Raw genomic sequence first — 12756 nt, 5'->3', positions numbered from 1 at the left:
TTGTAAAGGTCTTCTGGATTTCCACCAGTGGGAGGAAAATGTCATTGAAAGGTTGTGGTGATCGGTTGGATGGTTGATTTTGACCTGGAAAAGCTTCTGTAACAAGTGGAAATTCAAAGACGTGTGGATTTTTCTACTCCAAATGTTTTGCCTCTCTGTGCAAGTAGCCTGGGGAATGCACAGATGATGATGATTACTTCACATGCACCTGAGGCTAGTTTACTGGATGCTTGAAAAATCGTCAACTCAGTTTGTGGTCTGGCAAATAAATGGAAGCTAAATTTTGACAGGTGTTCACTTAAGTAGGTGGCAGTGCTTAATAGCATCTTTTAGTGCCATTCTGTTAACTACTCATCTGGCCCCAGGGAGAAATGGCTTTTCTGACCTCCCAGACCTTTCCAGTTTTATAAAATTAACTGAGCATTTTACTGTATGAACTCCTTGTGGGTTTCTCACTAGTCTATACTTGCGCTAATGAGAAATTAAACATCTGAGCGACTTGAGGCCGGGTGAGTTATGTGCACATAATTCTGGTCAACTAAAGCAAAATTATATAATTCCACCTCAAATTATTGACTACATATGTCATTTTAACCATCCTTCAATCTTTTGCTTCTTTGATAATGATCTACTAACCAGTTGCCTATATACTTTGCAATCCACCCAGTCAATTGGGCAGGGTGGTCTACATTGTTCAAATGAGTACTTGGTAAACTGGGAGAGAAGCTTGATTTCTACCCAAGAAGCAAATGGTGCACACCTCTAATTTTGATAGATTGATTGAAATTTATAGCTTGGAAACAGGCCTTTCGGCCCACCGATTCCACTTGGACCATTAATCGCCCGTTCACAGCAGTTCTATGCTATTCCACTTTTACATCCACTCCCTACAGACTGGAGGCAATTTACAGAGTCAAATTAACCTACAAGCACAGATGTCTTTGAAGTGCGAGGAAACTGGAACACCTGGAAGAAACCCACACGTTCGCAGGGAGAATATACAAACTCCACGCTGACAGCACCTGAGATCAGGATCGAACCTGAGTCTCTGGCGCTGTGAGGCAGCAGCTCTACTAGCTGTGCCACTGAGCCACCAATAATTGTTATTTGTTTCACTCAGCAGTCTAAAGTCACAAAAGGATGGTAACATCTTAAAGTTTAGCAGAGGGTGGAGCTGGAGATGGGGTGATGTTGACTTTATTTAGGGCTAATGTTCACAAGTTGCTTTTGAATCAGGGGGCTACATTGGTAATTGTGTTTGTGTTGCTGGGGTGTTCCGTGAACAGCACCTTCCTTATTTATCTCAATCACTACAAAAACACCAACCCTTGCAGGTTTTACTGTTGAAGAACTCACAATGAGCTAGTCTCAAAAGTACAGATCGATGGAGGGGACTAATAATAGTCTGGCTGTAGTTTACTTCAGAAACCTATAGGATGCTTTAGCTTTCACCTACTACACAGTTTGATGACAGGAAGTAAGATGGGCTGAGCTTACAACCTTACAGTGTAAAGCAGGGAACTTAAAGAAGTGCTCTAGTTGCCACCCATTTAGTCCTCTGAATGCATATAACCCGGAATCATTTATTTTCTGCCTATATAGTTCAATATATGGAACCCGGATACTGGCTTTCACACATGAAGTGTATTTGCAGAACTAAATGATGTTGCATTATAATGTGAAAACTTCAGGACAACATGTCTTCTAGCCATGCAATTCAGTAGGTGAAACCAGATGTGCTTGGATTCAATCAATGCAATTTAATACAGGAGATTGACCTGGCATCGAGCCATAACGATTAATGCATAGAACCTAGGATGGTTCAGAACCTACAGTACAACGTGCCAAAATATAAATATATTTAAATGTATAAAATATAAATCTATACATACTTTTCTATATAATAACATTATTTCCAACATTGCAGAAGTGTGTTCAAGAGTGTAAATTGCATATATTATTCTAGGGAGATAAAAGCAAATAAGTGTTTGAAAACCAAAAAAAAATGCAGGTGATGAAAATCTAAAATAGATACAGAAAATGCTGGACGTATTCAGCAGGTTAGGCTGCATCTGTGGAAAGAGAAAAAGAGGTAATGTTTCAGATCAAAGACCCCTCATCAAAACTTTATCAGATTGTGTCCTTGCATATGAAAGCAAGGATTCATATTAGATGTTTTTCGGCTATAGGAGCATATTGCCTGCTCTTATGGATGCAACATTGTACAAACGATATTGGTGCTGAGAAGGGTAGCAAATATTCAAAACAGAATCAAAAAGTTTTGTTATGAAAGTTGACTAAATAACAAAGGAGTTTTATAGAAAGAATATAAATGAATGCTTAATAGTTAGCACCCATTCAATGGTCCAGAAAGCCTGTTTCCCTGCTATATGACAATAATTCTATGAGAAATGAGGAAATAGGAGTTTGTGTAGGCCACATAGCCCTTTGAACCTGTCCTGGTCATCATGACCATAAGACATAGAAGAAAAATCAGACCATTCAGCCCAAATATGCTCCACTATTCGATCATGGCTGATTGATTTTTCCCTCTCAACTACATTCTCCTGCCTTCTCCCTATAATGTTTGGCGCTCTTATTATCAAGAACATGTCAATCTACACTTTTAAATTACCCAATGACTTGGCCTCCCTCAGCCATGGCTGATCATGTCTGATCTTCTACATCAGCAACATTTCTCTACATAATCCCCATTGGTAGAGAATTCCAAGGTTCACCATCCTCATCTCAGTCTTACCGTTCAAACTATGCACCCTGGACTCTCAGCCAGGGTCATAGAAACATAGAACCTAGAAAATAGCTGCAGGAGGAGGCCATTCGGCCCTTTGAGCCAGCACCGCCATTCATTGTGATCATGGCTGATCGTCCCCTATCAATAACCCGTACCTGCCTTCTCCCCATATCCCTTGACTCCATTAGCCCCTAGAGCTCTATCTAACTCTCTCTTAAATCCATCTCAAAAATTGGTCCTGGATTTAACCTCTAAAGCCCCATAAACCTGGGAGTGCCACTGAATTACCAACAATACCACAGTTGTTACTTTGAACAGTCTAGAGGTATGTTTTTGTTTTAGGGAGCATTTTGGCCCAGTGACAGAGCTTTTATTAATCTTGCTCTTAAATTCTGAAATCATAATGGTGAGAATTCTTTCAGATAGTTAATGTTTTTTGAAGTTATTTGAAGTGGAAGAAATGGCAACTGAAATTTCACTCTGACAAGTGTGAAATGTTGTACTTCGTTACTTAAAACCAGGAGAGGGCTTGTACAGTAAATGGTAGAGCCTGAAGAATGTTGTAGAACTGAGAGCTCCAGCAATACAGGTACATGGTTCCCTCAAATTGGCGAGTCAGGTGGACCGTGTGGTGAAGAAAGCATTTGACTCGCTTTCCCTCATCGGGAAGATATTGAGTACAAAAATTGGGACTTCAAGATGTGAACACACTTGGAGTACCGTGTGCAGTTCTGGTCACCCCAGTATAGAAAGCATGTCATTAAGCTGCAGAGGAGATTCATGTAGATTTTACCTGGATTTGTGGGCTTGAGTTCTAGAGAGAAGCTAGATGGGTTGGAACTTTTATCTTTGGAGCGTGCGAGGCTGAGGAATTATCATATTGAAGTTTAGAAAATTATGAGGGGTGTTGATGGGTAGAGTATTATAAAACCAGAAGGAATAAGTTTATGTTGAGAGTTAAAAGGGACCTTGGAGAACTATTTCACTCACAGGGTAGTCCAAATCTGGAATGAGTGGCCAGAGAAATCTATGGAAGTGGATATAATTGTGACCTGCAAAAGACATTTGGACATATATATGGATGGGAAGGGTTCAGAGGAATATGGGTCAAATGCAGAAAACTGGGACCAGCACAAATTGCTGACCTGTGCAGCGTGCACAACTTTAACCGAAGGGCCTGGCTGCCTGTGGTATACATCTACATCTTATGGGTCTTAATCAGTGCATAGTTTCAATCAGGGTTCAAGATTTGCATGATAATGTGCACTCTCATACAATAAGTAAGATTGCTGCCTGTACACTTGAAACACATGGAATATTTGGCTGTAATGCCACTCACAGTACAATGCTAATTTTACCACTTTGCCTGTTAAATTGGGCTGTATATATACATACACCAAATGCACAGTGCAGGCCATGCACAGGAAATTAGGTCTGAACTGCAGACAAAAACCTGCATCTGTACTATTTAAAAGGATCCTTAATGACTTGCAGGTTTATTGCGGATTGACTTGAAGCAGGCCTTACAGTACTCTGTGGGGCTGCACTTTGGAGCTCCCAGACTAATAGATTATTTTCCTGCCAACTGAGGTACTGGCTGCTACATTAAAAAAAAATGTAACATGAATACTTTAATACTGGACGGCCAGCACAACTAAAAGCAGGAGTGTCTGAAGCCAAGCCTTTTTTATTTATGGCCACTGTGAAAATAGGCTTTGACCAGAAAGTCTTCCAGGTGCAATACTTGCATTTCCACACGTATGAACAAGAGCAACAATATAGCCAGAGGCCAGAATTTCAAAAAGGTCAATGAGACCAACCACTTGCTGACCACAGCCCTGATCTATTTTGTTTGCTGTAGTGAAAATCAGATAGACTCTGAGTTTGTTAATCTTCACATCACCACAGGTGTGGGAGGCTAGTATAGGCCACCTCTTGCAGCTGGTAGTTCACTCCCTCTTTATGGCTTGACCGAGGATTTCTGTTGATGGAGGGGGATCGACAAGTAATGTATATGTCGTATTGCAGTAGATAGCAGCAGGCTAAAGAAGTTTGCAGGCATCCAATAGACAGTAGGTGCAGGAGTAGGCCATTCGAGCCAGCACCATCATTCAATGTGATCATGGCTGATCAGACCTTGCAAAAAACTGGAATTGTAATGTTAAGTGGCATGTTTTCTCTGTGACACCCAACCATGCAAGTGTGACAAGTTCCATTAAAACAAAGGCAAACACTTTTAATACCAAAGTACATCCCCATATCATCAATGTGTATGAAGGAACTGCAGCTGCTGGTTTAATCCAACAATAGACACAAAATGTTGGAGTAACTCAGCAGGACAGGCAGTGTCTCTGGAGAGAAGGAATGGGTGATGTTTTGGGTTGAAACCCTTCTTCAGACCATGTAATCAATACTTTGGGTATTGCCTTCATATGGAAAGAATCCTGGGCAATCTACAACATATTGGCGGTGATCTAATTTTACAGTGTGAGACTCAAAACCTGGCTTCATAAAGTCTTATCAAACTACAAAGCCGATATCGGTGTTGTGAGAGAGCTTTCTCCACTTACTTGATGAAGAATAAGGAAAATAAAGAAACTACATTTACTGCTGTCCAATGTCCTCCTAACTGTCTACCTGCAATTGATCTCAAGCGTGAGGATGGTGGATAGTGGTGTAGAGTAGTGGTGATGATTGTTAAATGAGTGGTGGGGCTGTGTTATAAGAAGCAATGTGAAAGGCAAATGGTGCAGTTGCCACTAGATGGGGCAGTGTTGATATGTTCAGTGACCCAGATCATATCTGTGAGGTCATTAGATTTCTTTCAGTATTGAGACCATGTCCTGAGTAAATTGATCTCCCTGGCAGTTCCTCCTGTTGATCATCAACAAAACTGCAGAGGCCGGAAATCTTAAACAAAACAGAAAATCCTGGAACTACTCACCTGTGGGAAGAAAAACTGAGTTGATGTTTCAGATCAGAACAACCGTCTGCCGGAGGAACTCAATGGGTCAGGCAGCATCTGTGGAGGGAATGGACAGGAGACGTTTCGGGTGGGAACCCAAAAACTTGCCTAGCCATTCCCTCCACGGTCTGATCTGCTGAGTGGCTCTTGCACTTTGTGTTTTGCTCTATATTCCAGCATTTGCAGTTTCTTGTGTCTCCAGGCCTTTTCTTATAGCTCCCAACCCTATTATTAGGACCTTTCACAAGTTCCCAATGGCTGTGTTGATAAAGTTGTTCTCTCATCTATCTCCTCATTCTTCTGAACTGCACAATCACTTGCAGCTATGGTTCGAGGTGATTGAATACGATATGAGACGATAGTACTTTATTTATCCCTGGAGGGAAATTGGTCTGCCAACAGTCATAAAACACAACAAGATACATGAAGCATGAAATTAATTCACGTGACAAGTGGAAAGTCCTGGTTTGGGTATGTGCAAAGATGGGGGGGTTAGTCTACCCCATGACAGAAGGGGGACGAGTTGTACAGTTTGATAGCCACAGGGAAAAAGGATCTCCTGTGGCGTTCTGTGCTGCATCTTGGTGGAACCAATCACTATAGGCTGCTTTCAGCTGGTGTGTGCAGGACTCCTGAAAGTACACACAACAGTGAAGCAAAAAACAATGCGATTGATTCTGCCTAGCTTTATTAATTTTTGAGTTAGATGGATGAATCTTGTTCACAAACTGATGACAGATACCTGAATGTTACCATTCTTTTTTGCCCTCGACAGATCTTAATCCCACTGTTGGCAGACCATTCCCCTTATCAATGTCAATCTTGATGCTCCATAGTTTAGTAAGTGAGTAATTCAATCTGCTAACCTTTCAGGTTAAGACAGCCACTCATTACAATGATGGTGATGTTGGACTACATTATGATTCATTTTTTGTCCTTTCATAGAAAATAGAAAACAGTACAACAGGCCCATTGGCCCACAATCTCCGTGCAAACATGATGCCAGGTGAAACCAATCTGCTCTGCCTACACATGATCCATATCCCTCCATTGTTTGCAAATCCATGTGCTTATGTAATAGCCTCTAAAATACCACTATCATATCAATATCCACCATCATTTGTAGCAGCCCATTCTAGGCAGACACCACTCTGTGAAAAAAAAATGTCCTGCCCATCTCCTTTAAACTTTCTTCCTCTGTCCTTGAAGCTATGCCCTCCAGGCTTTAACACTTCCACCCTGGGGAAATAAGATCTTGTCTAGGCCTCTGGTAATTTTATATGCTTCCATCAATTCTCTCCTCAGCCTTTGATGCTCCAGAGAAAATAATCCAAGTTTATTGAACCTCCTTGGTCAATGCCCTCAAATATAAGGAGCATTCTGGTAGACCTCTTCTGCACCCTCTTCAAAGCCTCCAAATTCTTCCTGTACTGAGGCGACCAGAACCAAATGCAATGCTCTGATACTCCTTTTTAACTTGTTTATCTCATTGTGTTAAGCAAGGAGGAACCTCAATATATTGAACCTTCACCAACTTCACAATAGTTAAAGGGCCTCAGAACCAAATGAACCTTTCAGGCTTTTTCACCACTGTGATGCAGGCAGTTCCAGAAGCCAATTGCTACTCATCCAGGTACTACATGTAACAAGGAGACAAATGATCAATGAGTTTATTGAGGTGTAAAGATTGGAAATCCCAAGTATTTGGAAACTGGATGTCAAGCAATGTATCAGTTTAAAGCAAAGTTCCAAAATGTGATAGCTTCTGGAATCAAAGTCAATTAATTTAACCGTACAGATCATATCGAAAAGATTATATTTGAACATCAGAGTAAGTTCAATGGCCATAAACACTCAGCAGGGTCCCTTGTCCAATGTTTATGGATAGTGTTAGAATGCACCAGCCCTCATGTTGCAATCCATAACTCCACACTGTTAAGATGAGAACGGCAAATGTGTGCCTTATAGTTATGAACACTAACTTCAAAAACAATGTGATGTGGAGTTAAAGAGAAGAGCAACTGGAATGTTTCAGACCTTTAACTTATTATTATGAACAAAGTCTCACAGAACACAATTTGTTTTCACTGGAGGTTAGATGAAATATAGGGGACGTGATCCACATCGTTCAAGTGATGAGAGGTACGGTTAATGCAGATGTAAACAAGCAATTTAACTTGGCCTGCAGTAACAGACGTTTAGGGCATGAGTGCAATTTTAATGAGACTCAAGTGAATTTAGGGATTTGAATTTCCCACAGGGAGGTGAAAATTTGGAACAAGCATAATTAATGTGTGTTGATTATGCAGTTTTTATTTTATATATATATAATCATGAATATATGAATGGAATTGAAAGTTCAAAGAATGTGGACATAGATGATCAAATACAATGGAATGTGCAGCTGGGTCCAAGGGAATGTCATCTGTGGAGTGCAACTGGCCTGACTTCAAAACCATGATGTTGAGAATCCAGAATTTTACTAATTATCTTTGAGAGTTAGGAAAATAATATTCATATAGCTTCATTTTGTCCATGCTTACTTTCCTCCCTCAGGGTAGTAACTGCATTGAGAAGAATTCATGATGATTTTTGTTGTATCTGGTGGAATTTACCCCAAAAGGCATTCTCATGTTCTACATAAAGCTCTTTTCCTTTAAGCAACTTGGCTAATTTCCGAACCTCAGCTTTGTGCTATTCTATTCCTACTTTCCATTCGATTTTTGTTCTTGCCAATATTGCATTTAGCTTTTCCACTTGTAATCTTGCCAACTCCAGGTGCCCCATGGAGGAGCAATGACATAGTTTCAACAATGAGTAAAGTGCATGCAGTATTTATTAAAATAATGTCAGCAAAATCCAGGTTGCTGCCTAATCAATCCAACCCACTAATACTGACAATTATATACTGAACAGTCAGTTCAGGTATGCACTTTGTTTCCCCAGGAATAGGTTAGTATGGCAGAGGTGGAATGGGTGTATATACAATTGGGGAAAAATTGCAGAGAAATAAGGCAAATGGGTCTTTTTTTTCTCCCTCCACACAATTTGGTATGACAGGAGGTGAAATTAACAAATTCACATCTTATTTTCGTCAAGCTAATGTTACGACATTGTCTGCATATAATTTTTGAGTTGGTACCCTGCCAGGCTTTGTATCTTGCATTATTTCTCAAAATCACCAGATCAATATGGGCAGGAGAGAGATCGATGCACAATTACTGATCGTCCTTCCTTATTTTGTATGTTATTGGTGGCTGGTAAAGCCGCACATGGTAATAAGATATTCCCAGTGTTGTAATATTTTGCTATGTTATTGAGGCTGTTGGAGTGACAGAGTGGGGAGGGGACAGGAGGTGGTAGGATCGAGGCCAAACGATAACAGTGCATTGATTCCAATTCACTAGTTTTTGAAATAGATCAGTAAAGAGTAGGATAAAGAATACTGCCCAGAACAAAGAGCAGATTTTAATGTAAGAATAAGGAACTACAGATCTGGTCTATATCAAAGAGAGACACAAATTGCTGTAGTAACTCATAGAAAACATGGAACACATAGAAAATAGGTGCAGGAGGAAGCCATTTGACCCTTCGAGCCATTGTGATCATGGCTGATCATCCACAATCATTACCTATCCCTTGCTTCCGCTAGCCCTTAGAACTCCATCCAACTTTCTTTTTAATTCATCCAGTGTATTGGCCTCTACTGCCTTCTGTGGCAGAGAATTCCACAAATTCACAACTCTCTGGGTGAAAGAGTTTTTTCTCATCTCAGTTTTAAATGGCCTCCCCATTATTCTTAGACTGTGGCCCCTGGTTCTGGACTCCCCCAACATTGGGAACATTTTTCTTGCATCTAGCTTGTGCAGTCATTTTATAATGTTATATGTTTCTATAAGATAACCTCTCATCCTTCTAAATCCCAGTCTTTCCAATCTTTCCTCATATGACAGTCCCGCCATCCTGGGGATTAACCTTGTGAACCTAAGCTGCACTGCCTCAACAGGTCCGACAGCATCTGTGGAGAACATGAATAGGAGATGTTTAGGGTTGGAACTCTTCTACAGACTGTTTGTGGTGGGGGGGGGGGGGAGAGGGAGGAAAGCTGGAAAAGATGAGGGACAGGACAAAGCGCGGACAGTTGTAGGTGAACATAGGTGAGGGGTGGGTTTTGATGGGCAGATTGTTGGACAAAGTCCAGAGATAAAAAAAGACAGGTGTGAACTCGAAAAGGATAAAGAGTTGTAAATTGTGAAACTCAATGGTAGAAAAGTTATGAATTGTGTAGCAATTGGAATGGATGCAGGTGAAGGGGGAGAGAGATAAAATACTGTAAGGTCGGCCAGGGTTCAAGGGAGGGGAGTGGGTAAGGAGAGAAGAAAGGGGAGTGGAAAAGAGGTCTGTTTGAGGGTTAATTACCTAAATTTGGAGAATTCAATATTCACACCGTTGGTTTGTAAGTTGTGAGCAGGTTTAAGCAGTGTTCCGTGACAGACAAACCCATATTTATTTTCAATAGTGTGAAGTGATGATACATTAAGAATGAATAGCACCTGGCCCGCACTGAGTTACTGAACCAGGTATCCATCCTGTGGTTGTATCTCACTGCTGACTTTGCATGTTTCAGGACACAAAAACACAATACTAAATTACACCCGTTAGACATTAATCATAAAAGTACAAACATTAAAGTTTAACCATTAACGTATTTTCAAGAACAATGTTTTGGAATATTTATTCTGGATATTTCTCACAAACCTTTGAAGTAATTTGCTTATCAGAGGAAACCCTTAAAAGTCCATTTATGCGTTACTTACACACAAGCGCATGAAATCTCTGCAAAGTGGTGCAGAGATATTCTGTGGAACAGGTTCTATTTTCTACTGTTCTCAAGGTTTGGAAGGTACAACGTTATAATATCTGACATTGTAACATTGAGGTAATACTGGGATGTATGCATTCTGAAGTGGTCTCTTTCCAACTATTAAATAGTGCTGAAGGAACTATGGTGGACGCAATATGACTGTGCAATGGTTTTTCTCATTTCTTTTCCTGGATGCGGCTAACCGTTCTCTGCAGGATCCTGACAGAAATTTCCTCTCTCTCAGGACACCACTGACATTTGAAGAATCCTACTGTGTGTAACCAGTCTTGACAGGCAAATTCTGTAATGCCCGAGGCAACACAACAAGTGACTGCAGTGCAATACAACTGAATAGGCCTGGGGTGTGTTAAACATATTAAGGATCAAACAGGAAGATTAAAGATTTTACCTTAACTCACTTTTTGACCTTTGGTCTTTCCCTTCCTTCCCTTCCCTCCTTTAGGGCAAAGGATGAATAAATTTACTTCTGTAATGTGTAAGGGAAATATTCACACCAGTTGTGTGAGACTGCAAATTTAACGAGTGACTATTAGGTTTTGAAGAGCTCATTTGCAAATGCCAGAATTAATTCCTTTCTAACCTCACCTAACATCTTCTCCCATTATTGTTTAACAAACTGTCTGCATGAATTATAGAAGTACAGATTTTGTCTTTGAAAATGTCAACACTGCAGAGTTATTTACCATAAAAGAAATGGCTTCTTTTTGGGGAGCTGAAATAACACAAATAGGACAACTCAACTGGAGTTTAAGTCATCAAGTTTTAACTAGATCTACATTTGGAAAGGTAATTATCATTCAGCATTAAACTATTCCTTCGGGATGGACAGGTTGCCCAAATGATTCACATACTGAAATCTTATCAAAGTGCTTGGATGTTTTATCTATACAGAATAACAGATATCCAGAAATGCTGCTGCTGCACATGCTCTTTGTGCGGTTATGTATTGAATAAAAGTGAAATTGAACATGTCTCTGTTCCCCTGCAATTTTTCAATTCTTTTCCTAACCAGATATTTGCCCAAGTGGAATGAATCAGCTCAGCTCTGACTGTAGACTTTATAGGAGCCTGCTGCACACATGGAGGAAGGAGAACAATGCCTAAAATCTGGGCTGACTAATTTTCAACTTGTGTTGCTCATCTCTGCAATCAATTCAACTTAAATAACCTAGTAATGGCATCATTTAATCACATCAGAGTAGCTTCAGTACACTTTCTGTTGCCATTTTTTCAAGGGAAGGTTGAACTCAGCGAGTCTCTGTCAGTGAAAGTTCAAAATCCTGTTTGTAATCCCTTGAACCATCTCTAATGGATTGATATCCTTTTTGTGAAGGCTACAACAACAAACGTATTCCAAACAATGCCTCACTGATTATCAGTACAGGGAGATACGTTTTTGACTTGCGCTTGCCTGCCCTCAGGATGTATCCTATCCATGGTTCACCACTGCTTCACATCCTGTCAAACTTTAAAAGCAAACTTTCAGTCAATGAACATTTCTCAAACCTGAATTGATTTCTTTCTTACTTTTGCTGGGGGGGCGGTTCTTCACCACATGCACGTGTTTCATGTTTCCTGCTTCTATACCACATCGTCTGACATTGCCATCATTCATACCCATCTGTCATCCCTTAGCTCGGACACTGAATTCTTTGCCAGTGCCCCTTTTCCCTTTCGAAAACAATTTCCCTCTTCTTGAATCAGCTGCTTCGATACCACAATGATCTGGAGAATCAACATAACAGTGAACTGTCACTGCTTTGAAAATCGAAGGAGTACTTTGTCTAATATCATGGAATGGTTACGACACAGAAAGCGACACTCTGGTTTGTCCATGCCAGCTGTCTACCAGAACAAGTCACCAGATACCTCAAATAAGCCTATTCCTGTTGCTCAGCAAATTGTTCTTCAGCACATATTTATCCAGCTCCTTCCTGAAGGCCATGATCGAAAATGTGCCCACTAAATTTGCAGGCAGTGAATTGTAGATTCCAACCACACCATGCATAATTAAGAAAACCCCTTCATTTCACTTTCATTCTGTTCCGTTTCTTTTAACATCTGTGACTCCTCAACTCCTCCACCATAGGGAATAGCCTGCCACCATCCACTCTGTCCAGAACCCTCATGACGTGGTGTACTTATACGAAATCT

General features: G+C 40.5%; 1 protein-coding gene across 1 annotated transcript in view; it reads left to right on the top strand.

The window, feature by feature from the left end:
• Positions 1-12756, top strand: part of LOC116978642 (slit homolog 3 protein-like) — a 432238-nt gene that overhangs the window by 163673 nt on the left and 255809 nt on the right. The window lies entirely within an intron of this gene.

The sequence above is a fragment of the Amblyraja radiata genome, chromosome 11 (assembly GCF_010909765.2).
Source record: "Amblyraja radiata isolate CabotCenter1 chromosome 11, sAmbRad1.1.pri, whole genome shotgun sequence".
Lineage (NCBI taxonomy): Eukaryota > Metazoa > Chordata > Chondrichthyes > Rajiformes > Rajidae > Amblyraja > Amblyraja radiata.
Note: the sequence above shows the minus strand (reverse complement) of the source record. Positions and strands in the feature narration are given on the sequence as shown.